We start from the raw sequence: 27,936 nt of genomic DNA, 5'->3' as shown, positions 1-27,936 counted from the left end.
GTATTAGGTTATCCCTTCCGTATTTCGACTATTAATAGATTTGATAAATTTTTTCCTGAACTTTTTCTTATACAAATAGCACAATACTAACGATTTTAATTGTAAATTTGGTATATGACAAAGTAAAAAATTAGCTGAAAATAGTATTAATGTCTAATAAAATCTACAGAATTCGTAATGTAACATTGGTGCAAAACTTACTGAAATTAAAAATAGAATAATTTTGAGTACATGTCAAAATGATAAAAATGGAAAGGTAAGTAACAGTATATATAATTGATAAAGTAAAAGAGAGAATGAGAATGATAGTTAAAATAGTGTTGGTGCATACCCAGATTATTATTAACATTTACTGGTGAACCCTTGTGGTATAAGTTGTAATGCTATATGAGTAATGAGTTGGAGAAAACTTTTCATAAATATAAATGAGCTATTTTTATGAAATAGACGAAAAAGGAAAGTGTCCTTATTTTTATGGGAATTAGAAATAATAAAGTGCTAGAATGGAGAAAAAATAAAGAGAGAATAATGAAAAGAAGAGAAGAGTCTTCTATATATTACTCAATCTCTCTCTACTCTAACTATTTAGGTAGTATCTTTTTTCTAAAACCACTGCAAAAAATAAATACTTCAAGTAACGCGGGATAGAGAGTACTATATTCATCTCATATTATTAAAAAAATGTTTATTTTAGACATATAATTTAAAACGCGATGTTTAATGGCTAAATGAAAAGAAAATGCTATATAAAGTAAGAGACAAAATAAAGTAGTACTTCATGTTAGTCATTATTTGTCACTAGTTTCATGTTCGGTCTGTTTGCCAAAACTTATTGCACTTATTTTGACTACGTTTGATGAAAATCTCGAATTCCACTAACTCATTTCATTCATATTTTATTATTTCACTAACTTTTTCAATCCACTTAATTTCCTTTACGTTTCTTAAAATTCGAGTCGGAAATACTTGTGATGATTAATGACTGACGGAATGAATAAAACATATTAAATATAATACCCCTCCATCCACAAAAAATAGTCTCATTTGTCGATGGCACGAGTTTTAATGAGAGAATACTAAAGTAAGAGAAAAAAAGTAGGTGAAGTAAGAGAGATATTGACCAAAAGTAAGTAAAGTACGAAGGAGAGAAAAAAAGGTACAATAAGTAATTAAATACGGAGTATGAGAAAGAAACTTTCCATTTTTAGAAATGAGATTATTTTTTGTGGATATTTCAAATTGGCAAAATGAGACTATTTTTCATGAATTACTTCCTTCGTTTCATAGTGTGGAGATGTTTCTTTTCGGCACGTGATTTAAGAAAAAATTGTGTTATGTGAGTTAGGCAAAGAAAAAATAAAGTAGAAAATTAAAAAGGTTAAGAAATGAAAGAGAGAATAAAGTAAGAAATAGTAAAGTAAGTTAGAAGAAATGTGTTGACTTTTACTAAAAATGAAAATGACTCTATTATTATCAAACGTACTAAAATACCAAAATGACTCTATTGCTATATGGAACCGATAGAGTATTTTGCAATAAAAGGGAAATGATAAATAATGTTATTATGAGATAATCTAAAAAATAAATTCCTGTAAATTGTCCGGGAGAGAATAGTAAAAACTGGATTTGATTTGATTGCATGGAGTGCGTGGATAAGGATGAATGTGAAGCAGATTCCGTTTCAGATCAGCCCCATATAAGGTAAACATATTCACCCAGCCGTCAATATTACCGTCAACGCACAACATTACTGTCAACGCACCAACTACGGACAGAACACAACATATAAGAGTGTCTACAGTAATTTGGCCAAGCTTATGGCATCGCCACAAATTCTTGTCCACGGTCACAAAAAAATTTGTCCAGCGCAATAGTGGACTCGTCCACAGCCACAAATCACATTATTTTATCAGGAAAAAAATCAAAAAATTTCGAAAAAAAGAGCGTAGGTGTTTGAGGTGAATACGATGAAAAATGGAGTATTTATAAAAGAAAAAAGAAAAAAAATATCCATTTCCGATGTTGCGGCTGCCGGTGTCATGAAATAGGGCGCCGCCAGCGCCAGCGCTGCCCGCGGCGCCCCTCCATGCGTCGTGTCCACACCGAGTAGTCGCCCCCCCGCCGCCGCCGCGGCCCTCCGTTTCCACCCCTATAGAGCACCGCGGCGCCCTATTGTGGACACTCTAACGTCATAATCTTTTTCTATGCGCTGCTCATTTACAGTCCATCCCTCCATGAGCTCCATCCGTGACAATCTTTTTTTCTTTTTACCATCTTTTATTTCTAAAATGTAGTACTCCTCCTTACCCCAAATGATGCTACTTCTTCCGTTTCAAGGAAGATAACTCCTTCCTTGGGTAACACAAAATTTTATATTTCTTCAATCTTAATTAAGTTGAGTCGTATTTCTTTTTGGAATGTCTCAATTAAGTTGAGTCATTTTTTTAATAAAAAATAAAACATTTAATCGCTCTTATTTTATTTTATTGCCTACTTTACTCTCTCTTTATCTTTTTTACTTTATTCCTTTACCCTAATTTTCAATATAATTTCTTAAATCTCTATGCCTAGAAATTTTGACTAAACTTAATAGGAATAGAAGGAGTACAACTTTATTTTGTGTGTTACTTGGAGAGAATAAAGTAAAAATGAAAATAAAACAGTGATAAAAGAGTTTTCATTATTAGTAATGAATTATCTTGGTTGAAACAAATTTAAAAAAATAATTATTTTTTTGGCAACGGAGAGAATATTTACGTGCCAATTTTTACCTAGATTCAATTTATTTACAAAATGAACTGAAATGAATTAAATTAAATTTTTACAACTCAAAAATATACAATAATGGAACTCCAAACAACATTTTCAACACCACATCCACTAAGTACTACTAATCATATTGTCCGCTCTTTTGTACAGTCAACATATCAATGTACGTAACATCAAAAATTCACAAGCCTTTTAAGGAATAGATTTAACTATCTTTTTTAGTACATCAACCATCCGATGAGTAAATTTAGTACATAACATTTTATAATATCTTTTAAAGTCAATCAAGTATAAGTTAATATCAATTCAACTACTTTTTGATTATTTTCAATATTTTCATGACCAAAGTACCATTAAGACAATGAGGGCAATTCAATCTATTTACCCTCTCATTTTCATTAAAGTATGTAATTTGGGATAGTTGATGTACCAAAAAAGATGTTCCCTCTGATTTTAATTTCAAAATAAAAATATCTTAACGATATTAATGTTCTAATATTACAATTAATTATTTACGTTTAGTTTAATTATTTGTAATATTTTAAATCATTGTATTGTGTTTAATATTAATAGTGTTAGATATATATATATATATATATATATATATATATATATATATATATATATATATATATATATATATATATATATATATATAAACATTATACTTATACAACATTTGTATATAAAAGTAGTTCAATTTATTAGATGAAATATTAATTTTTCAATCTTAAAGCTATACATAGAATATGTTATTTTTAAGTGCAATACAAAATTGATGATTAAAAATAAATTAAAATTTATTAACATACATAGAATTTTAAATAATTCAAAAACTTAGTTTTATTTTATCTACTCTTATGTAGTAATTGTAGTCTAAAAAAATTAGTTGAAATTATCAATAATCAATTTAATAAAAAAGACAATGACATTCTTAGTTGAATATATGATTAATTTAAATCTATGATTGTTTAATTAAATAAAAAATCAATAGTTGTTATCAATTGTTTAATATCGCAATGTCGCGTCTTAATATTATCATTAGGTCATTTACAACATCATGAAAACTGTTCATAGTTCTCATATCTATTCCCTAGACTATTCGTGAATCATATTTTTTCTACTTTATTAAATTTTTATTTCAATGTAGTATATATTATATATTATGATTAACTTAAATTTTTAGTTTAATAAAATTACAAGATTCATTAAAATAAATTAATTTATCTTAGTTTTGTCTAAATAATTTAGAATGTAACCATATAAAAGTATTAACTAGCACTAGAAAGTAATATCATAATATTCAAATAAGGTATGGTATATATATTAATAATAATAGTATAAGATCTATTAAACTTAATCCCAAATAAATTAGAAGAAAGAAAAAAGTGGATGAATAAATAGATTGAATTGCCCTTCATGGCCTTAAGGGTACTTTGGTCAAGAAAATATCAAAAATAGCCAAAAAAAGTAGTTGAATTGATATTAACTTATAGTTAATGTACCTAAAAAGATATTATAAAATATTACGGACCAAATTTACTCATTTGGAATAGTTGATGTTTTAAAAAAGATGTTCCCTCTTAGGAATAATATAGTACTCCTACTCCCTACAACAAGAGAACCAAATATTTTATTTTATCACTTTTTAAAAAGAAAGAACTAGCTAGATATTTAAAATACCAAATGTGAATCTGAACTAAGTAATATCTCCCCCGTTCCATAGTAATTTAGTCATTTTGTCATTTTCATACTTTATATAATAGTAGAGTCTTTGATCTTTTTAATAAAAGTCAACACATTTCTTCTCACTTACTTTACACTCTCTTACTTTATTATCTCTTCATTTCTCTACATTTTTCATATCTACTTTATTCTTCTTTTACTTTACTCACTTAACACATTTTTTTCTTAAATCGTGTCTTGAAAATAAACGCCTCCAATACTATAGAACAGAGGGAGTACGAATCTACGTACTATACCGGGCCAATCAATATTATATACCTTTTCAATTTTATAAATTTCAAGATAAACTTAAAATCATTGTGTTTAAATTATACATGAACCTAAACTTAAGATTGAAATATAAAAAATTAGAACTATTGATAGATTTAAGTTTATTTAAATTTACAAACATACAAATCCTTGACTAGTAGTACTACAAGAACAATAAAATTGTAAATATAAATTGCGTAGTTGTCTGAAATAAACAATATAAAAACTTCAATTTTCGAAATATACCCCATACGAATTTGTTAGGATCATGTGATGAAAGTGGCACCTTCCATATGATAGCGACACGTTTAAATTATTACGATAGAGTAGTCTATTTTATAGTAGTATTTGAAGCACATACATGTGCCGTCGACATTTTCATTAGGTAAATTGGTAACATTAATATAATTTTAAGTTTGTGAAATTCGTTTCTCTATCTTTAGTTCATCAATTTTTTTATGTAGTGAGTTTCTTAAAATTTAAGAGAGGAAAAAACGAAATTAAAGTATTAAGCGTATGGTTGTATATTGCGTAATAGATGGATTAATAGTAATTAGTAGTAGTAGTAGTATACCTCTTAATATGTTTATATCATTTGATATGGGGCGAAATTTCAATTTTTGGGAGTTGCTAGAGTATTAAATTACACAAATGTGGTGTATAGCTTAATCTTTTAACTGTATATAAGGATTTGTATCTTGATGAAAATTAAACAAATTATATTAGTTTATTACAAATAATTAATATCAACGCTGCATTCATCAGAAGAGAAAAAGAATCCAAGAATTGTGACGACATCTAGGATCATGAGGAATATAAAATGTATAGCAATCTGACGATTTGAACCTAGAAATACACTTACTAGTTACTAAACTGAAAATTAGTGTATTTGAAATGAATAATTGTAAAAATTAGAATACTACCTAGCTACTTCTACTAAAAATAGTTTTGACAAATGGAAAACATAAGTTTTAATTCAAATTGGTAAATCAATTTATCTAAAATATAATAAATCATTTCTATGGAGTATTGTAAAATTTGGTTTGCAGTATTCAAAACGCTTTAGATTTGAGTTGTGCTCGTCTTTGAAATAAAACTAATTTAATTTTGAACTCTTATAGGGGTGCAATTAAAACAATATTTTCAGATACTACTTGTAAGTTATGTAAAATTTCAAATTTTCATTAATATAATGATATTTTCGATGCAATATAACGTAATGATTTTATTAGTCGAGAGAATAAGACTTTTTTAAAGAAAATAACAATTTCTTCGCCGATTCAATAGGATAAGAGAATAAAAACAATCAAAACCTACATATATAAAATATAGAGTAACATATAGCAATCAAGGTCACTATCTAAGGGGCTAAACATGAAATAGAATACACGAATTTGAAATTATATATTGGTTTTCCAATTTCGTCCAAGATATTTCATAATGTCACAGCAATTTTTTTAATATACTTTTTTTGGGTGTCGATACAATTTACTCATTGAGCTCACATCAAAATAATTATAAAATATGGACAATCAAGTGGAACAACGATGGATGACTAGCTTAATTATTATATTAGCTTTCCTAATCAAATTGTGTTTTTAACTTTTTAATGTATCCACCGGCTGATTAATGGGTGGGTAACACTTTATTAGACATATACCGATTTTTTACTAACAGATTTTGTTACATATTAGTAACACATTTTAGTTAGGCGCACTATATAATTGTTAAATGAAAGAATTAGCAATCGAAAATTTCAGCATTGAAACTTAATTTTACTTTTATTTGATGGAATAGATACTACTTTGATATAATTTGTATTTTTGGATAATGCACCACAAATATTTGTGAGTATCGATCTTTAACAAATTGAGTGTGAGTTCAATCTATTTATTAGACTCATTTTTACATTGAACTCTGGAAAAAATCATCTTCTCGCACGATTTTTACATTTCTATGATTCCAATACAGTTCATTAGATATTCTTGAAATGAATATAGCTTGAAAAATTACTGTTGCGAAAAAATGAAAGGAAAAACCGTGTTGAATAATTGAAATGATACTCGAAATGAGAAATATTTTGACTTTATCAACAGTTGTGCCATTATTTATTCCTTTGAATGCTGATATTTTTATAAATGATGTGTTCCAATTCCATACATTATGATTTTGAATAATATAATTACTGTATATGAGGTGTGAATTAACTGTTGTAGCCGGCAACTTTGAACAATGTATTAATTGAAGTTTAGGCTTAAATTGTTATTAAGTCAATTTATTTAACTAATGGAGTGTAAATATGGGAATATGATCAAATAAAAAACTTTCACACGTGTTAACTGCTAACTACCAATAAAATTAGATAAACCCAAAGAGTGTGAGCGAGTGACATAAGACTCGTTCATCCTTAACTAATTAAATGATCAGGGGAAGGATCCTTGTCTTTGGGTATGGGTTAGCTTTAAATTCTTGGATCAACTGTCTCACTCATTAACGTGTCTACAAATCAGCAGGGGAATAGTCACTGAATCTGCCGGAGGATACCTTTAATAATTAAAAAAAAACAATTCAGATATTTAACAAATTTTTATACGACCTAGAATTGTCACATAAATGCGCATCAATTATATAAAGAATTAGCATGTACTAACGAATATTGTATCGTGTAAGGCGTCCACAATGGGGAGCCGCGGCTCCCGCCCAAGGACTTGGCTGGGCCGCGGCTCCCTATAGCTGAGGAAACGGAGGGCCGCGGCGGGGGTCGTAGGACATGGGCGCGCCACCTAGTTGGCGCGGACACGACGCATGGGCGCAGCCCGCGGCGCCCTAATGCAGCGGCCGAGAGCCACGGTGCTGCCCAAGTTTTTTTTTTTTTTGATTTTTTTTATTTTTCAGTTTTTGTGTAAATTATTATGGAAACAAATTTTGGAGAAGATGAAGTGAAGAGAGAGAAATAATTGTAGAATCTATACATATGAAGAGAGTGTGTATGTGTGTGTATTAAAACGGGACCGGTTTTATAGATGGACAGAGCATTAATTTAGGAAACAAATCATCTCTATGCTATGCTGTAAAACTAAGTCCCAGTTAAGGATTGTGATTTCAATTCACACCCTAATTACGGAAATAATTAAAATTCAAATTTTCAATAAATATATTTACTTGTAATGTCAACTTTTTTAATTAATTTATGTTTTTTTAATTATTATAGTATGATATTTTTTATTCTAATTGAATTAAAATATACCAATAATTAAAAAAATAATTAGATTTGTGGTTGTGGCTTGTCCACTATTAGGCTGGACAAATTTTTTTGTTGCTCTAGACCAGAATTTGTGGCTTGGCCTTGGGCTTGGACTAACTATTGTGGACACTCTAAAGAAGCATTGACGTAAAATAAGCGATATATATATTAAGTAAAAATAAATATACAAAAAATATTAATGTACGGAGTATATATTAATGAAGCATTGCTCATAGTAGATGCCACCCCAAAAACATACCAGTATCTATATTGACTTTAAAAAATTGAATACTAGTTCACAGCCAGCTACACATCTTGTTCTCTCTACCAGTATATCTAAGCCCTAACATGTTACTCCTTCCGTTCATAGAAATATGCCAATTAAGATTGACACAAGTTTTAATGAGGACAGGTAAAGTAAGAGAAAACGAGAAAAATTCTGAAACTATATAGTGGATGATGGACCTATAAATGATAAAATAAAATAGAAGAAAAAAAAACTGTCATAAATGGACTATCTCTATTGGAGGAACGAAAAAGAGGGAGTACTTAAATACAAGATCGATCTACATATGTTGTGTGTTAATTTCAACATCTTTATATGTTATATTTTTGGGCAAATTGCATGTAAAGTCATGAACTTTCTGAATAGTTTGGTTTTTCCCGTGAACTTTAAATGTTGCACGAAAAGTCATGAATTTTACCGGATTGTGTAAATTTCTCATCCGACCCGACCCAATCCGATAGATTTCCGACAAAAAGTACTTGGCAAATAACAAATTTAGGTTCAATTCGAATTGTGAAATTAATGCTACTTTTATGCTGAATTCGATTAGTATGTTTATGTCGATTTGTATGTTTTCATTTGGGCTACTTGTATGTTTATGATAAGTTCAAGGTCAGAGATTTCAAAGTAGAAATTAAACAATCAGAATTGGTGGAGTTTTGCCAAGTCACGCCTCCGGCGCGCCATATAGGATAAGTAATTGTGTCAAAAATCTATCGGGTCTGATCGGATGGAAAATTTACACAGTTCGGTAAAATTCATGACTTTTCATACAACATTTAAAATTTACAGAAAAAATTGAACTATTTTAAAAGTTCATGACTTTACAAGCAATTTGCCCTGTCTTCATTATGCATAGATTCTTAAAAAAATAAAAATAAAAAATTATTATGCATAGATTCTTTTGCTTTCTATGCATAATGCATAATCGAGTGACTAACTATCATTTAATAAATTAATAGTATAAGATTCCAATTTACCAAACCTCTCAGACATTTGCAGCAAATCTGATATGACAACAATACAAACCATAGAACTAAAAAGGCATTTTCTTTTATAAAGATTTGCATAGACATTTCATATCACACGCCATAATCCTGTTCTGGTTTAGTCCAAGGCATTAATATTCGTATAATTTTGTTAATAGATCAAGTTTTGACTCACCTCATGATATATTGATATGCATGAATATGGATGCATAAACTATTAATTAATACTACTAAAAATCTAAATGGTCACTATTCACTAACCCAACAACCCTATTCTCCAATCGAAACATCACCTAATTACAACACTAGTGGATTTGGAAAAGGTAAAAGGAAGGTTGGATGATTTCAGAAAGGGGAATGGAAAAATGAAATAAATTGATCATACATGGACAAATGTGAAGTGGGGAATGCTAGGTAGTACTTTTTTTTCCTTCTTATGCAACATAATTTAGTATTGTATTTAAAGATTTCCAAGTGATTTGCGCCTTGTTGTAAAAGCTAACTTTCACCCACACAATTCAAATTGCATAACTCTAATTTGAAAATGAGATTCCACATTTATTTGAAAATCATTTAGTCTCTTTCCATTAATATCTTTGCTCAAAACACCATAGACGACTCTCTCTCAATCAAGATATTTGAAAATCATTTTGTCAATTTTGCTTGTTCATAAGAATTGTCGCGTATTAATTTTATTCCCAATTTTAACTTTTATTTATTTAGAATGTTACTTCAATTTAAGCTTTTAGTAAGTAAACTTTGTAAAAGCTTGATTAGAAATCCATTGATCAAACGAGGCCAGCAAACTTTAGGTATCAAGAATCACCCCAAATATAAATAGATTTATCAAGAAATACATCTGAAATGTTGCAACACATCTAATTAACAAAATCCAGCATGATATAACTCATCCATCAACGAATGCAACTGTTTCTTGAAACTTGATATCTTACTAGCTTCAACAACCATCACTAAACCCATCGGCCAATTGTTTTTTTGTTGCATCTTGGTAAGAATTTAAATCAGCAAGAAATAGTTTCTAATGCAAGAAGATTAATGCATTTGCACTTTAAGAGATAAATCAAAATCAGATCACTGATGCATCAGGAAAACATACATGTAAAGGAACCTGAAGCAAAATGAATAGACATGTTCATCTCAAGTTACATACACCAAAGATTTTAGAACAATCTAATAGAATCTCATGTAAGTGTGTAACTTTTTTTTAAAATTATTAGCTATCTCTATCTCTTGTGTCCCTTTCTAGCAACTAGTGTTAACACTTGTGCTATGCACGTGCCAAACAATTTTCGAAACAGATGTTGAACAATAAGGAAAATAAGATAAAACTAAAGAGAATAACAACGGTGTTTATTCTCTGTGAATAAAAATACACCTTGATGAGTAGTAACACTATCACTTATAATTATAGGACACTGAATGGATACCCCAACGTCAACTACACAAAGAAAAGTTATACTCCCTTCGTCCCAACTTAGTTGGTACAAAACTTTTGGGCACGGATATTAAGAATTTGTGTTGAATAGATTAAATGAAAGTAAAAAAAAATAGGAAAAAGAAAAAAAGTAGGGGAGATAAAGAGAGGTAAAGTAGATGCTGAAATAAAGTAAGAGTAATTAGATATTTTATTTTTTGTCGAAAAGAAAAATGACTCAACTTTGTTGGAACGTCCTAAAAATGAATACGACTCAACTTAGTTGGGACGGGGGGAATTAGTAGAATCAAAGAATATTAAACATAATATTTTGTTGGTTTTGAATAAACTCTTTATAAACTTTCGCAATTTAGGAAGAAATTAAGAAATTTGCACGACTATTATAAAATGCGAAAACAATAGAAAATCCTATCAACTACAATTTATAATTATAATGGTAGAGAGTTACAATAATAGTGATCCCAAAAAAAGTTGAACTTTTGGGCCAAACAATATCATCATATTAAAAACAGCCTAATTAAATTCTTTAGGGAAGCCCACACAAAAATCAAATGAGAACCCAAATATTTCCCAATTTTTTTAAAAAAGGAAGGAGCCCAAACAATATTCATTAAACTTACTCAATTGACAATAATGAAATACGAGGATATAGTGTTAATGCACAAAGTAAAGTATAAAAAAATAAGGTAGTGTGAAAACTGGGAATGCATGCACTAGAAAAGGTTGAAAACTGGAAGATGAGGCTGACTTATATACTTTCTCCACCCCATAAAAATATGGACTTAATTTGGATATGACACGAGTTTTAATGTGAAATTAATAAAATAAGAGAGATATAGAAAGAAAAAGTGATTGAAGTATTTTTAATTGAGCATGAAGCTCATTTTATAAGAGATAAAAAGACCTGACAAAAATAGAAAGAGGCTATTTTTGTGAACGGACTAAATGGAAAAAGAATACTCTTTTTATGGGACGGGGGGAGTATTTGAGATATCATCTTAAGGTTGAATGGAAATACTTGCCTCATTTGTTGTAACAATCTCCTCTACATTATTCTCTCACTTATATTACTCTCTCCATTTTAACTATTTATTACTCCATCTGTCCCACAATAGGAGTCACATTTGGTGTGTGCACGGGTTTTAAGAAATGTAAAGAATAGTGAGTTGAAAAAGTTAATGGAATATAAGACTCATTTTTGTGTATTGGTTTTATAATAAAATGTAAGTGAGTTGAGTTAGTTGAATGTGAGTCCTACTTATTATTTATTGTAAAAGTGAAATGTGATTTTTATTGTGAGACAGAAAAAAAAAATTGGGTAGATTGGAATGGACGACAATGAGGTAAAAGACTGTATTTCAGGATTTAGGGTAGATTTGATTTGCAAACCAGAATACTCCCTACGTTTTTTAAAAATAACTACTAGTTTGATTTTGGGTCGTTCCTTATAAATAGAAATTTTAGAATCTTTCTATTTTATGACGTGGACCCCACAATCCACTCACTCTACTTTCACTACTTTTTTTCTTCCTCACTCTTACTTTACTCATTTTTCTTTTCCTCTCTCTTACTTTATCAATTTTTCTCACTTACTTTACTAATTGTGCATTAAAACTTGTGCCGTTTCAAATGTTTCTATTTTTAAATACGGAGGGAGTAGTATTATTATATTGTAGGGTGAGGTGTCCTGTGTCCGAAAAGGAAACATGGACTTGGACCGGATAAGCACAGATAATTTAATACTCCAGTATATAAATATTTCAAAAGTATAGAGTGATAAAAATTAAAAATAATACTTTTATTGCTAACTAGGCTGCTTCTTCCTAAAGCTCTTGAAAATTATTTTTATTCTATGTAAGTTTATAATCTCACAAATTCAGTCCTTCCCATTTGTTCAACAATGACCATTTACTCTTCTGCAATAGAATTTCCATAAGGTCAAACATAACTTTTAAAAATTTAGAAAATTTTTGAAGAAGAAAGACATGAAAAAAAAATTGGGTAGGGACTTAAGCTCACCCTTCTTCTTACTAGTTCCGCCCTTGTGCATACTACAACCAATCCCAAAAAAAATTATTCGAATAAAACACAAATCACAATTAAAGTACTCAAACTAACATAAATATCAAAATAAGTACGTACTTTTGGAGAGTGAGTGGACAAGAATGCCCTTTAGGCTTTTGGGGGGTTTTTTTTGTCTGAAAAATTGGACAAAAAATGAAAAGGCACTTGAAACGAGCAAGTGATATAGTCTGGGGACCGCAAGCTGCAAATGTTCGTAGCTCAATGTATAGAGCCTAAAAATATAATTCACTCTTTTAATAAACACGAGCTCATCCTTAGTTGTGAAGTATTAGCTCATGCTTAATAGTCAAACCAGTGGCAAAAACATATACAATCACCTTTCAGTCCTATAATCAGAAGATGATATGTATTGTAATAAGAGTGTATGATATTGGCGTGGCGGAGGACGAGATCATAGTGGTAGAGGTGACCGAGGTTGAGGGAGAGGCGACCTTTCATATTGTCCCAATGTTTAGAATTGATGGATACTATGAGAGATGAAATGATAGAGTGAGAACAAAAGAGAACAAGATGAATTGATAGAATGATGCAACCTTTAATTTTGTTTCATGATTTTTGAGTAAGATGAGAATAAATAATTCATATTCATCAATTAGTTGGATAATAACACTAAAAAATGAAGTGAAATATACACTTGTAATTATTTTTATAATTAACAAATTTAAAAATTATTTAATAATAAAATAATTGAATCTGAATAAGTATAATTATAATTTTAACTGTAACACCTTTTGCTCGAATTATTATTCTCTTAAGACTAGCATAAAGTTCCTTTTAAAAAAAATGATCTTATTCAATGATTACAGTTCTACAATTAAAAAATTTTCTAAAGAGAATATCACTAAATTATGTACGGTGGATAGATGTTGAAATTCATAATTTGGCTCAAAGAATTGATCGAAATTAAGTGAAAACTGACAGATATGGTGTGACAGTGATTATAAAAATCAATAAATGATACTTTTGTAAACATAAGTGTAAAAGTCTAATTACATTTAAAAAAAAATAGTTCCAAACTCTGTCTGAAATCAACGGAAACGCTTTAAGTTTTTTTTTTTTCCTTTTCTCTTTTTAAAGGAGGATCGACGGTGGTTCCCCACCTACCCCCGAAGTGACTCGGACCCCCGGCCTAACGGTCGGAGGTGAAGCGTCTTACCAAGACGCGCTTTGTTGTCAAGGTGGGACCCAATGGGTCCACCAGCCCCGCAGGAACGGGTCTAGGATTTTTCACCTCCCCAGCTCCTGGGTCCAGGCACGGCCCACGGGTACAGACTTAATCACCTCCCGAAGCTCTGGAGTCAGGTCAGTGAATCCACTAGGCCCCAGGGAAATTAATCCCCAAGATGCACCTCCCAGGGGTCGAACACGCGACCTCTAGGATGACGCGGTATCCTTGCCTCCCTTCTCAACCAGTTGAGCTAGGAGGCTTGGATTTTTTTCAAAGGGGTGCAACACGAGAAATTCCCAGGGGTCACCCATCCTAGTACTACTCTCGCCCAAGCATGCTTAACTTCGGAGTTCTGATGGGATCCGGTGCTTTAGTGCTGGTATGATCGCACCCAATGGAAACGCTTTAAGTTGTGACATCATTTATTATTGTTTATGAATTGAGTAAGAGGTGTTACGATAACTATTTTACTAGTATTACATACGAGTATGAAATTTAATTTACTTTTCAGTCAAGTGTAGAATACATGAAAAAATCGATGATCATTAATTAATTAGATAATAATACTAAGAAATTAAGTACTCCTGCTACATGTCAAATTTAATTTCATTTCATTTTATAGTGTAATAATTTTAAGGATGATTGAATATGAATGATGAGTATTACCATTTTTATTTTATTATAATTACATATTTAATTTTATATGATGATTTTGGAGTGAAGATATGCAGTATACAAAGAAATAGTTGCAATGACACCGGCCACTCAGGAACTGCTTAACCAACCATTGAATCTTGCAAATATTCATAGATGATGAATTGATTCCTGCATATATTGAAGTTTGCATATATATGATTGAGTTCCAATAGAAGAAAGTTTAAATTTTGATGCAATGAATTTAGATATAATTATGGAATTATCCAATGGATCTTTTCTTAAATCTATAAATACTAAATTTGGAAAACTTATTTTTTTTCCTAAATTATCATAAAGAGTAAATTTGTAATATATTAACTTAATTAATGATAACAAATTTGTTTTGAATTTAAGATGCCTAAAGGCTGAATGTCCAATTATATATAGACAATTTATGTAAATTTATTAATACTCGATAATAAATTTAGTCAATTCTCAATATAAAAATTTCCATTTTCAAAATGGTAGTCAATTTTTCGTTAATTATGACTTTGGTACGTATGGTTCAAATGTTCATATTATACCACGAGTATCGAAGTCGAGCACGCCATTTTTCGCCTTGGATAAATCTTAGAATGGTCGAAATGGAATTATATTAGTTATCACAACAGCATTGTTATAACCATTATTTACAGGTTTCTTTAGTTAAAGCCTAAATTAAACCTTGAGAATCATTACTTAATTTTTTTTTTTTTAAACTTGAGAATCCAATTTACATTCTAGCATAGTAACATTTTTATTCAAGTAAAAATATAATTAACATTCCAAATCCTCCAAGGAAATTGCATTTTCTATTATTGCTTCAATTTAATGCACACGTCATCTATCGTATTCCCTGTTCGAAATAATTAATTAGTTAAGTTTGATTATGTATTGAATATTTATTTCAAATACTAATATAGTATCAAAATAATGCATTGAAATAAGAGATAATAAACCCCAAATTTCTGGATGAATTCATATGTAAGCATAATAAAACCCAAATTTCGGCAATTTACCGTAGTACTTCACCGTCACAAATTTACGAGTTAACTATATAAATTAACAAATGATAAACAAAGAAGAAAAAAAAACATTTAACAATGGCGTTTGCCTGGTTTGTAGCTCTCATTTGCACAGTCAATTTTATCCAAGTTAAAAGCGCCAAGCAAAACACTTTACAAACATATATATATATATATATATTATATATATATCGTCCATTTGGACTCTTTTTTGGAGGCGCCGCGGACGACTTAGAAGCGCTTCGCGGCGTCAAAGGGTTCATCTCCGCGCGGCCCGAGCGAGTGTATGAGCTCCACACCACCCACTCACCCAATTTTCTAGGCCTAAACCAAAATGTAGGATTTTGGAAGGGATCCAACTACGGCAAAGGCGTGATAATCGGCTTGCTCGACACCGGAATCACGGCGGGCCACCCCTCGTTCCACGACCAAGGGGTCCCGCCTCCGCCCGCCAAGTGGAAGGGCAAGTGCCAGTTTGGCCCCAAGGGGTGCAATAACAAGCTGATCGGGGCGAGGGGCTTCAGCAGCAGCAGCGTGCACACATCAGGTACGGCCGGGGCAAATTTCGTCCGCGGCGCTGCCATCTTCGGCAACGCCAACGGCATTGCCCCTCTGGCACATGTTGCCATGTACAGGGTATGCAGCCCCAGTAGCTGCACCGAGAGTGACGTCATCGCTGGACTCGAGGCCACCATTGCAGACGGCGTGTACGTCCTGTCGCTGTCGCTAGGAGGGGACCCGGCCCCCTTCTACAGCGACAGCATTGCCATCGGCGCGTTCAGGGCCATGGAGAAGGGGATCTCCGTGGTCTGCTCGGCCGGGAACAGAGGCCCTGACCCCCGCTCCTTGTTGAACGAGGCCCCGTGGATCCTCACCGTCGGCGCCTCGAGGATGGACAGGAAACTGACTGCCACCGTCGTTCTCGGCAAAGGCAAGGAATTTGACGGAGAATCGGCGCATGGCTTCCCTCCCACAACCGAAGCGGAAATCTTTTACGACGATCCAGCACTCAGCGCGGAAGAACAATTGAAGAGTTTTCATGTGAAAGGAAAGATAGTAGTGTGTGACATAGGTATTATTACAAGAATCGGTGAAGGGGAGGCCGTGAAGAAGGCCGGCGGCGTGGGAATGATACTCATAAATAACATCCCTCAAGGCTACACGCTTTCCTCGGAACCCCATGTTCTCCCCGCATCACACATCAGCTACGGAGACGCAATCGAATTGAAATCATATCTTAAATCCACCAAACACCCCAAAGCCAAAATCATATACAAAGGAACCCAAATTGGAAAAACAACCGAAGCACTGAAGATGACATATTTCTCATCTAGAGGCCCCAGCATTTCAAGCCCCGGAATCCTGAAACCCGACAACACCGGTCCCGGCAACAACATCCTGGAACACCTCCATCGACCAGCTTCAACATGATCTTAGGGACCTCAATGTCGTTCCCGCATCTCAGCGGCGTGGTGGCGCTGCTGAAAAGCGCGCACCCAGACTGGTCCCTGGTGGCCATAAAGTCGGCCATCATGACCACCGCGGACCAGGTGAACCGCAGGGGGAAGCCAATCAACGACCAGAGGCTTCTCCCTGCTGACGTGTTTGCCACGGGGGGCAGGGCATGTCAACCCCACCAAGGCCAATGATCCCGGACTTATGTACGACCTCCGACCAGATGACTACATCCCCTACTTGTGCGGATTGAATTTCAGCAACGCAGAGTGGATTGCAAGAGGGAATCGAGCATTCATGAGGCACAGCTAAACTACCCATCGTTCTCGATCAAACTTGGATCAACGCCACAGAAGTACACAAGAACTGTTACCAATGTTGGTGGAGCCAAGTCTGTGGGTGGTGAACATTTGTTTTAAATTAATTTCTAAGATTTGAATTTAACATAACAGTTTACAAGAAATGATATGCTACATGCTACATACCTTATATTTATGTGAGCATCACACCACTCTCCTTTGATACATGTATAATATCCTTATCATTCATCAATAGTTTATACCATGTGAAATAATTCTAAATACCTTCAGATGGCAATGCTCTGAATTTGAAAACATCTAGTGCAAATAAAAGAAATCGAACAAACAATTTTTTACCGAATTCGTTATATGCTTCTATGTTCAAAAAATTCTAAATAATAATAATATGGGAGAAGTCTTGCATTAGGTCATGAAGATGAGTCGACTACGTCATTGTTGCTTGATTTGAGTGCATAGCTAGGGTGATGACAATATGGGTGTAAATTGGGTACCCGATCCAAGAAAAAATCAAAAGTTAGGCACCGCACCCAAAATTCCATCAGATACCCAAAATACCTGAACTATTAGGGCATCCGCAACGCGTCTTGCCCCGTCTCGGTCTCGTCTCGGAGAGACAAGACGGCAGCGAGACGGCGATGCAGCCATCCATTTCGGTCTCGTCTCGGCGGGCGTCTCGGCCCGGAGGGTGGGTTGGCGAGACGTCTCACCACGCGCCAGCGCCACGTGGCGAGCGCTGGCGCTAGGCGTGACACCCACTCGCCGGCCCGAGAGTGGGCGTCGTCATGCTGACGCAACAAATATTTTTTTAAAATTCGATTTTAATAAAAATAAATAAATAAAAATTAAAAACGGTAATAGTACCATTCAACGGTAATATTTTAATTTTTAATTTTTTTCTTTTTTATTCTATAAATACTCCTCTTTCATTCTCATTATACACTCAATTCGTCTCTCTTTTCTCTCCAATTTTCCTCTCACCTTTCCAATTTTCATCTCAAAATGTCCGGCAACGGAAACTCTGGCGGCTCCGGCGGCTATGACTTGAACACGTTTGGCGACTGGGGGGCATGTACAATGTCTTGGGTGCTTCCGGTTCGTCGACGATGGACACCAAAGGCGCGTCGACCCCGGCGGCGTACCAACCACCCTATTTTGATGTGGATGCATACTCCCGTCCCTCCGCCCCGAGGTATGGGCAATCGCAGAGATTATCCCAAATCAGGGAGGATTTTCCGGATGAACCCAATCCGGAAGGAAGACGAGGCGGTTGAAGCTCCAGGGGTCTCGCATTCGACGCCGCGGAGGAAGATGAGGAGGCGGCCGAGGAGGAGGAGGATGTAGGTCGTCATCCATACAGTCGCAAGGACACGATGACTCTGTTCAACGCTTGGGTCAGCGTCTCGTACTATCCCATCGTCGAGAATCAACAAACCCGCAAGTATTTTTGGGAAAAGGTCACCGACGCATACAACGAGAACAAGCCAAAGGGGTCCCGCCACCGCACAATGAAGATGCTCCGCAGTCATTTTGACCGAGTTGACAGAGTTGTCAAAAATTTTTACGGGATGTACAAGAATGATGCGGCGAATTACCAAAGCGGAGCCAGTGGAGCCGACATTCTGAGAGCGGCTATGCAAAGAATTCAAACATGTCGATATTTGGGAGGCGGTCAAAGACGTTGAAAGGTGGGCTGGCGGTGTCCAGTCCAGCACGGGCTCGAGCTCGAAATTCACGAAGCACACGACGGGTGGCCAATACTCGTCTAGTGAGGGCGGGTCAGGCCTCGCCTCGCAAGAGGTTGAGGGCACGACCACCGATGCAAGGGGCTCCTCCAGTGGGCGCCCTCGGCCGCAAGGGACCAAGGCGGCGAAGGCGGCTAGAGGGAAGAGGGACCGAGACGAATCAAGCCAGGCGGGCTCGGGCTCGGGCTCGAACACCCTATTGTCCATGTACTTGACCGCCACGATGGCTGACACTTCCCACATGACGCCTCCCAATATCAAGCCCATCTTGCCGGAATTGAGTATATGGCAAGACAAATTGGTATTCCGCCTACAGGTGGCTTGAGTGCACCGCCACCGCCTTCGGGGGATGATTCGCCGGCGGAGTAGTTTTTAAGTATGTAATTTTTAATTTCTAGTATTTTAAATTATATCTTTTTTATTTTTTATTTTAGATTTTAATTATGTGTTTTTTTAATTATGTATTTTTTTTTATTTTTTTAGGATTTTAAATTGTAATTTTATTTTATTTAATGAAGTGTGTTTTTATTAATTGAATTTGTTGGAAATAAAAAAATGAAATTGAATGAATAGTTAAGGGATGAGATGATTAAGAGATGGAGTTGTCTCTTAGTTAAGAGATGGATTGAAAAGTACAGTGAGGCCCATGAATAGTTAAGAGATGAGACGGTTAAGAGACGAATACGAGACAGCGTTGCGGATGGACTTAGTAATTTTTATGCTAGAAGTGATAAAAGAGTAACTATCAATTGAACTAATAAATGGTGTATGAGTTTTATAGACAACAATTTATGAGATGGAAGAAGAAGAATGGCGTTTTTAGTTTAAAATAGGGTTATTTGCATGTATACATGAACTATGAATATTTTTTGATTTTTTTCTAATTTTATTTTTTAATACAAATACATGAACTTTAAACTTTTCTAATATTTCCCCAAAATATAAAATCAAAACTGATGTGCCAATCAAAACTACATCAATTTGATTAGTTAAATTTAAAATATTAAAAAAGAAAATTACATGTCATCATCTTCCTCACCCTCTCTCCCATCTAATCAAAACTACATCAATTTGATTAGTTAAATTTAAAATATTAAAAAAGAAAATTACATGTCATCATCTTCCTCACCCTCTCTCCCATATGTTAATTGAAAGTAAAGTATATTTTGTGGGAGAGAACTTCTTCTCTCTCCCATCTGTTAATTGAAAGTAAATTTTGTGGGAGAGAACTTATTCTCTCTCTCATCTGTTAATTGAAAGTAAATTTTGTGGGAGAGAACTTATTCTTTATAGTTTGATTTATCAAATTAAGTTGCAGATTTTGACCATATTGAAACATCGATTTAGAAGTTCAATTAAATCAATGGACTTAGAATAACATAAAGATAAGGGCGGTCATCCGCAACGCTCTCTCTTATCCGTCTTTTAACCGTCTCATCTCTTAACTATTCATGAGCCCCACTGTACTTTTCACTCCATCTCTTAACTAAGAGACAGCACTTGCAACCCTCCATCTCTTATCCGTCTCTTAACCATCTCATCCCTTAACTATTCATTCAATTTCATTTTTTATTTTTATTTCCAACAAATTCAATTAATAAAAACACACTTCATTAAATAAAATAAAATTACAACTTAAAATCCTAAAAAAGTACATAATTAAATTCGTGGCAAAATAAATAAAAAAGACATAATTTAAAATATAATTTTATAGAAATTAAAAAAATTACTCCGCCGACGAATCATCCCCCGAAGGCGGTGGCGGTGCACTCAAGCTACCTGGAGGCGGAATACCAATTTGTCTTGTCATATACTCAATTCCGGCAAGATGAGCTTGATATTTTGGAGGCGTTATGCGGGAAGTGTCCGCCATCGTGGCGGTCAAGTACATGGACAATAGGGTGTTCGAGCCCGAGACCGAGCCCCAGCCCGCCTAGCTTGATTCGCCTCGGCCCCTCCTCCCTCTAGCCGCCTTGGTCCATTGCGGCCGACGGCGCCCACGGGAGGAGCCCCCTGCATCGGTGGTTGTGCCCTCAACCTCTTGTGAGGCGCTGCCTGACCCGCCCTCACTAGACGAGTATTGGCCACCCACCATGTGCTTCGTGCGCTTCGAGCTCGAGCCCTGGCTGGACTGGACACCGCCGGCCCAGCTTTCAACGTCTTTGACAGCCTCCCAAACATCGACGTGTTTGAATTTTTTGCCGTTGTCGTCAAAGAAGAATAGCAAAGCCGCTCTCATAATGTCAGCCCCACTGGCTCCGCTTTGGTATTGAGCTGCTTCATTCTTGCAGATGCCGTAAAATTTTTTGACATCTCTGTCAACGCGGTCAAAATGACTGCGGAGCATCTTCAGGGTGCGGCGGCGGGACCGAGCCGGCTTGTTCTCGTTGTAGGTGGCGGTGACCTTTTCCCAAAAACACTTGCGGGTTTGTTGATTCCCGACGATGGGATCGTACGAGACGCTGACCCAAGCGTTGAACAAAGTCATCGTGTCCGCCCGGCTGTATGGATGTCGACCTATATTCTCCTCCTCCTCGGCCACCTCATCCTCTTCCTCCACGGTGTCGAATGCACGACCCCTGAAGCTTCCACTGCCTCGTCTTCCTTCCGGATTGGGTTCATCCGGATAATCCTCCCTAATTTGGGACAATCCTTGCGAATACCTCGGGGCGGAGGGACGACCATATGCATCCACATCAAAATGGGGTGGTTGGTACGCCGCCGGCATCGACGAACCGGAACCGGAACCACCCAAGACATTGTACATGCCCCCAGTCGCCAAACGCGTTTATGTCAAAGCCGCCGGAGCCGCCAGAGTTTCCGTTGCCGAACATTTTGTGATGAAAATTGGAGAGGTGAGATGAAAATTGCAGAGAAAATGGAGATGATTTGAGAATAATAGATGTGTGTTTGTGTGTATAATGAGGATGAAAGAAGAGTATTTATAGAGTTAAAAAGAAAAAAAATAAAAAAAAATTACCGTTCAACGGTAATATTACCGTTTTTAAAATTTTTTTATTAAATCGATTTAAAAAAAAATGATTTATTGCGTCAGCGTGACGACGCCCACTCGCGGGCCGGCGAGTGGGCGTCACGCCTAGCGCCAGCGCGCGCCACGTGGCGCTGGCGAGTGGCGAGCTGTCGCGCGAGCTGTCCCTCCGGGACGAGACGCTGGGCGAGACGAGACCGGGACGGAAGGCTGCAACGTTGTCTCGCGGCCATCTCGTCTCTCCGAGATGCGTTGCGGATGCTATTAGTTAAACTACATGGCCATCGAACCCACCTTGAACTCCATGGGAAATTCCACATCGGATTGGGCCGCCATCATTTTTGGGTGGCCGTGGCGTGTGCTCCTGCTGGGAGCTGTTGATTTCGCCGAAGATCGAAACGACGACGTAGATGTCCATCTTCTTAGAGCATCTCCAATGGAGGCTAGCGGATAGGCTGGCCGATCGCGGGCGCTAGCCGGTCCGCTAGCCTCCATTGCGACAATTTAGGCTATCCGATTCGTGGGCGCTAGCCGATCCGCTAGTCGCCATTGTAGGCTCGAAATCGGCAAGCCGATTTTTTTTAATTATGTAATTTTTTTATAATTTACTTTTTTAAATTTAAATAAAATTATCGCATTTTCTCGTATCTGTGTCGTAAATTTAATTCCGCATTTAATTTTTAATTATGTAATTCCGTAATTCGTGTGTGGAAGAAGGGTTTTTTTAATTATGTAATTTTTTTTAATGTACTTTTTTAATTTAAATGAAATTATTGAATTTTCCCGTATCGGTGTCGTAAATTTAATTCCGTATTTTGTGTGATTGTTAATTATTTGTTTTTTATAATTTTGTTTATTGTTGCTAGGCTATGGTTGGCCTATTGCTTGTCCAGTTGCTTGTCCTGATGATGTGGCAGAAGGAGTTTTTAATGCTGATGATGTGGCAGGTGGAGTTTGTGGCTAGGCTATGACTGGGCTTTCTCTATTGGAGATGCTCTCAGAGGGCGTAACTTTCTTCAATTTTTTTCCAGAAATGAGTGTGATATGGATTAATGAAGTAGGAGTCTCGATCTCATGGACAAAAAGAATCATGAATGGATTCATGACATATAAACATAATACTGAATAGATAAATTAAAACAAAAGTAATTGATACGTTTAGGCCGGTTTGTTTGTAAGATAAATAATTTTATTAGTATGATTCTAATTACTGGGATTATGATTTCTTATAGTTAATGTGTTGACAGACTACAATGTATAAAGTTTGCAAATTCAATACCCATAATAGTTATATTTAAATAGTTTACTCCTTTCGCCCTACAATAATTGTCACTCTTATTGTGAGCACGGGTTTTAAGAAATGTAAAGAAAAGTTCACTGAAAAGTTAGTGAAATGTGAGACCTACTTTTTATAATGGTTTTATAATAAAATGTGAGTGAAGTGGGTGAGCGGAACGTGAGACATACTTACCATTTATGGTAAAAACGAAGTGTGACAATTAATGTGGGACAAACCGAAATGGAAAAAAAGTGACAATTATTATGGGACGGATGGAGTAGTATTTTGTTTTGCTACTTTTTTTTATTCAAATCATATTTGGCTTGATCAAATGAAAAATAATATTTAAACCTTCATTACAAGCTTGGGTATGAGAATGAAATAGTGCTACATTTTTCGCTAGGATATCAAAGAAAATAATTCACAATTTTTCAGTATTTTTTTAAATCAAAACACAATCTAAACTCAATTGATCAAAAGTTAAAAAACTTCAAAGATCTTATTTTTACCATAACTTCTTAACATTAATCATAAAACAAAATATGAATAACACATAAAATAAATGAAATAGCTATAAAAGTTAATGCTCATGACAATTTTCAATTTCTCAACTTTAGCTAATTAAGTAAGGTCCACTATTATATGTCTATTTTTTCATTTTGTGACATTCCCCTATCAAATGTCTTATTTTACATTCACTTTATCGACATTCCTTTACACTATATGCATCCCACAAAAATAAACATTGGAGGAATGACACAACGTAATTGGTAAACTAGGAGAAAGAGAAAGAAACTTGTTTTTTTGTCATAAACTATATATTGTCGTATCAAGAGTCACAAGTGGTGATTCATTGAAGATTTTAGTTTGTTATAATGAAGTTGATGGCACAAACAATACTACTGTATGAAGAAGTTTTTCCAAATTTATTAACTTCATTTTTTGTGTTTTGTTATTTGAATGATTTTGAGTTTTTATGTTTCTTTTACTCATACTAATATTGTAATCTTTACTCTCTTTTTTTTTTACATTTTGCTGTTATATTTAATTTTTTATTCTTCCTCCTTGTTATTGTTTTTGAAAAATATTTAGGTTGTGCATAACACTGGATAAACACTGGTATCTTAAAAACTACAAATATTTATAATATTTACACCCAATTCAAAAGTAAATAGCGTGTATTTCAAATTTCGTGAAACCTCTTTATTACTAATTTTTCTACATTTTGATCCACATACGATAAGTACAGTTTGTAATCTAAAATCAAAAGTTGGATCTAAATACCATCAAACACGGTTAAAATTACGAATATATATTGAACTTAAAATTCCTCAGTCTAACGAGTCAACAAACCAAATTTTCATGATATTATTATACTAACAAATTTAATTGTTATATTGAATTTTTTATGTTATTAGGTCCTTATACTAATACATTTTGATTTTAAAATTTTTATATATTTTTATTTTTAATTTAGTTGTATCTTTGTTTAACGATATTCTACGTTTAATTAATACTATTTCTTATGCTAATTAAATTTATATTTTCTAAGATTCTAAAATTAAATTAATTGCAATATCGACTAAAAAATTATTGAAAAAAAATATAAAATCCATTAATACTGCCAATTATAAAACTATAATATTTTTTTTTCAATAATATTTGAGTCAATATTAAAACATAATTAATTTTAAAATAAATAAGAAAAAAGGGAAAATAAATAACACAAGAAAAGTTGATTAAACTATGAAGTCCGTTAAATAATGATACACCAAAATCAATAATAAAAACCTCTAATGCCATGTTTGGTTGTCAGGATTCTGTCTAGAAAAGTAATCTGATTCCCTAATTTTTAAATTCATGTGTTTATTTCGGTTTTTAACCAAACTGGGATAATAATCAGAATCCCGAGAACATGGAAAGTTAGTACAACTTTCCAGGATTATGAAACCAAACTTTTCTTAGGTATTATTTTTCCTAGTTTTGGGATTCTTACATATTTAACACAATAATATAGTTATTATTATTAATAAAAATATTTTAAAAATATTTTAAAAATTATAAATTACACTTAATTTCTGTATATTAAATAACTACAATTAAAATTAACATAATTATAGCTATATTATTATAATATTTATATATAATTGTTATCATAATAATAATTAATAATTTACTAAATAATTAAATATAATTATATAATATAAATCATATAATATAAATTATTATTATTATTGTATAAATTTATAATTTATCAATAAAGTCGTAGTGAAATTTTAAATTATAAAATTTATTCAAGTATAATATTCATAAATATAATAATAATAATAATAATAATAATAATAATATTTATTATTATAATAATTTATGATTATAATACTACATATAACTATAATTATAATTATATTAGTTTATATTATGATGGATAATTCATATAAACTATTCATCATAATAAAAAATATAATAATATAATTATTATCATTTGTAATTAATAATTTATTAAATACTTTATATTATTATTCTTTTTTTAAATAAAAATAATAATAACTATGTTTTTAGTATGGTAATTAAATTAAATATGAAATTTAAGATCTTGATATTTTCCAAACATAGGAAAGTAAAGTTATTTGGAATCATATTCCTGGGAATCATTTTCTTTGTCAACTTTACTTTCCCGTAAACCAAACATGGTCTTAAATCAAAATGCATGAGAATCTAATGAAACAAAAATTATAAAAGGACCTAATGAAATAAAATACTCTCTCCGTCCAATAAAAATATGTACACATTCCATTTTCATCTATCCCATAAAAATATGGGCATTTCAATTTATGAAAAATTGTCTCAAACTTATTATTCATATACATTAATTTATTTACAACTTATATCACTATGACTCTCCATTACAACTCATTAAACACTAATAATAATAATGTGAGTTTCACTATCCTCTAACACTACTTAAACTATCTTTTTCTTTTTCTTCTTACTTTATCAATTGTACATTAATGCACGTTTCATTTCAAATGCACATATTTTTATGGGACAAATGGAGTACATTTACACAAAGACCTAATAAATAAAATTTTGTAGAAGAACTAAGAACATGCACAACGACAGCTCTTGCGGTAGAGCAGCTCGTGCCGTCGGTATAACCAAGCAGGAGCTCGCCGTTGTGCTCATGCCGACAGCACGAATGTGCTCTTGCAAGAGAGCGCGTGCTCTCTGCGAAGTACCATGGGGCCAGCCCACGTAGCGCGGCGTGGGCTGGGCGTGATACCCCCTCGCGAGTGGGGTCGATTTAATACAATTTTTTTTAATTTATTTTAACTCATAAAAAATCTGAAAAAAATTCAATTTTTTTTCACTTTTCAAAATAGAACTGTTTATGACCCCTTTTTCATTTTTTTAATTATTTTTTGTTTCATTTTTCTAATCTCAAATTCATCCAAGTCATCTATAATACCCTAATTCAATCACTCAATTTTTCACGTCAAACCAAACTATAAGTTAAATTTTTTTTCAACGGGCCAAACCAAGCGAGAGGAAGGGGACTAGACGGACCAAACCAAACATCCCCCGATTCATCCACAACTATTTTATTTGGAATGTTGCACGTCGTTACAACGGCTGACCCTTCTCGTATGTCGCCATCAGAACGAGCGACACATCAACAAACAATTGCACTCCTCATGTCGTTTGAATATGCCTCCACCGCCTCCGTCACCAGAAGAGTAACTTTATATTTTTTTAACTATGATTTGAAATTATGTAATTTTTAATGTGCTTTTTAATTCTAGAATTTAAATTACATAAGTTTTAATTTTTTAGGAATTTGTAATGCCAATTTTGAGTTTATTAATGAAGTTTTATTATTAATGAAATATTTTTAGTAACTGTAATTTTTAAATTGACTAATAGAATAGTGAGATTCATGTATAGTAAAGAGCATTACTCGGGAAAGAGCATGGTTGTGGTGTCGTGCCTTAGCTAAAAGTAAAGAATAAAATATGAAGAAAAGTGGGATCAGACCCATGAATAGTGAAGAGTATGCTCTCTGTAGAGAGCGTTGTTGTGCATGCTTTAATGCAACCAAGTGTATTACAAAGGTCTATAGATGTGTTAGAGCATCCACAATGGTGACCTATCTTCGGAGCCTATCTTAGAGCCTATCTCCATTTTTTTCTGCCAGGTCAGCAGGCCCATCTCAGAGCTTATCTCCCTTCAATGAGAGTCTATCCCAGAGCCTATCTCAGAGCCCATATCTTTTCCACATCCTCACTATTTTATATTTTTCACTTTTAATTTAGTATGAAATAAAATGATATAGAATAACAAGAAATGGAGAAAACTCAATAAAAAATAAACTTCATTAAAAAGAAAACATCTTACATCTAAAAAAATTATAGAAAAAAACAAACTAAAACATTGTTAAAAATATTGTGAACATTGTGACTAT

The 27,936-nt window shown here is 33.7% G+C and overlaps 1 non-coding gene and 1 pseudogene across 1 annotated transcript; one reads left to right on the top strand and one right to left on the bottom strand.

Annotated features, from left to right (window-relative positions):
• Positions 1-14,267: 14,267 nt before the first annotated feature.
• LOC121756581 lies at positions 14,268-14,385 on the bottom strand. Its single transcript, XR_006040967.1, has one exon. It is a non-coding gene; the product is annotated as a 5S ribosomal RNA (ribosomal RNA).
• Positions 14,386-15,770: 1,385 nt separating this feature from the next.
• LOC121754388 lies at positions 15,771-17,566 on the top strand (annotated as a pseudogene).
• Positions 17,567-27,936: the final 10,370 nt, after the last annotated feature.

Source organism: Salvia splendens, chromosome 11 (assembly GCF_004379255.2).
Source record: "Salvia splendens isolate huo1 chromosome 11, SspV2, whole genome shotgun sequence".
Classification (NCBI taxonomy): Eukaryota; Viridiplantae; Streptophyta; class Magnoliopsida; order Lamiales; family Lamiaceae; genus Salvia; species Salvia splendens.
The sequence above is the reverse complement of the archived record's forward strand: the minus strand, read 5'-3'. Positions and strand labels throughout refer to the sequence as shown.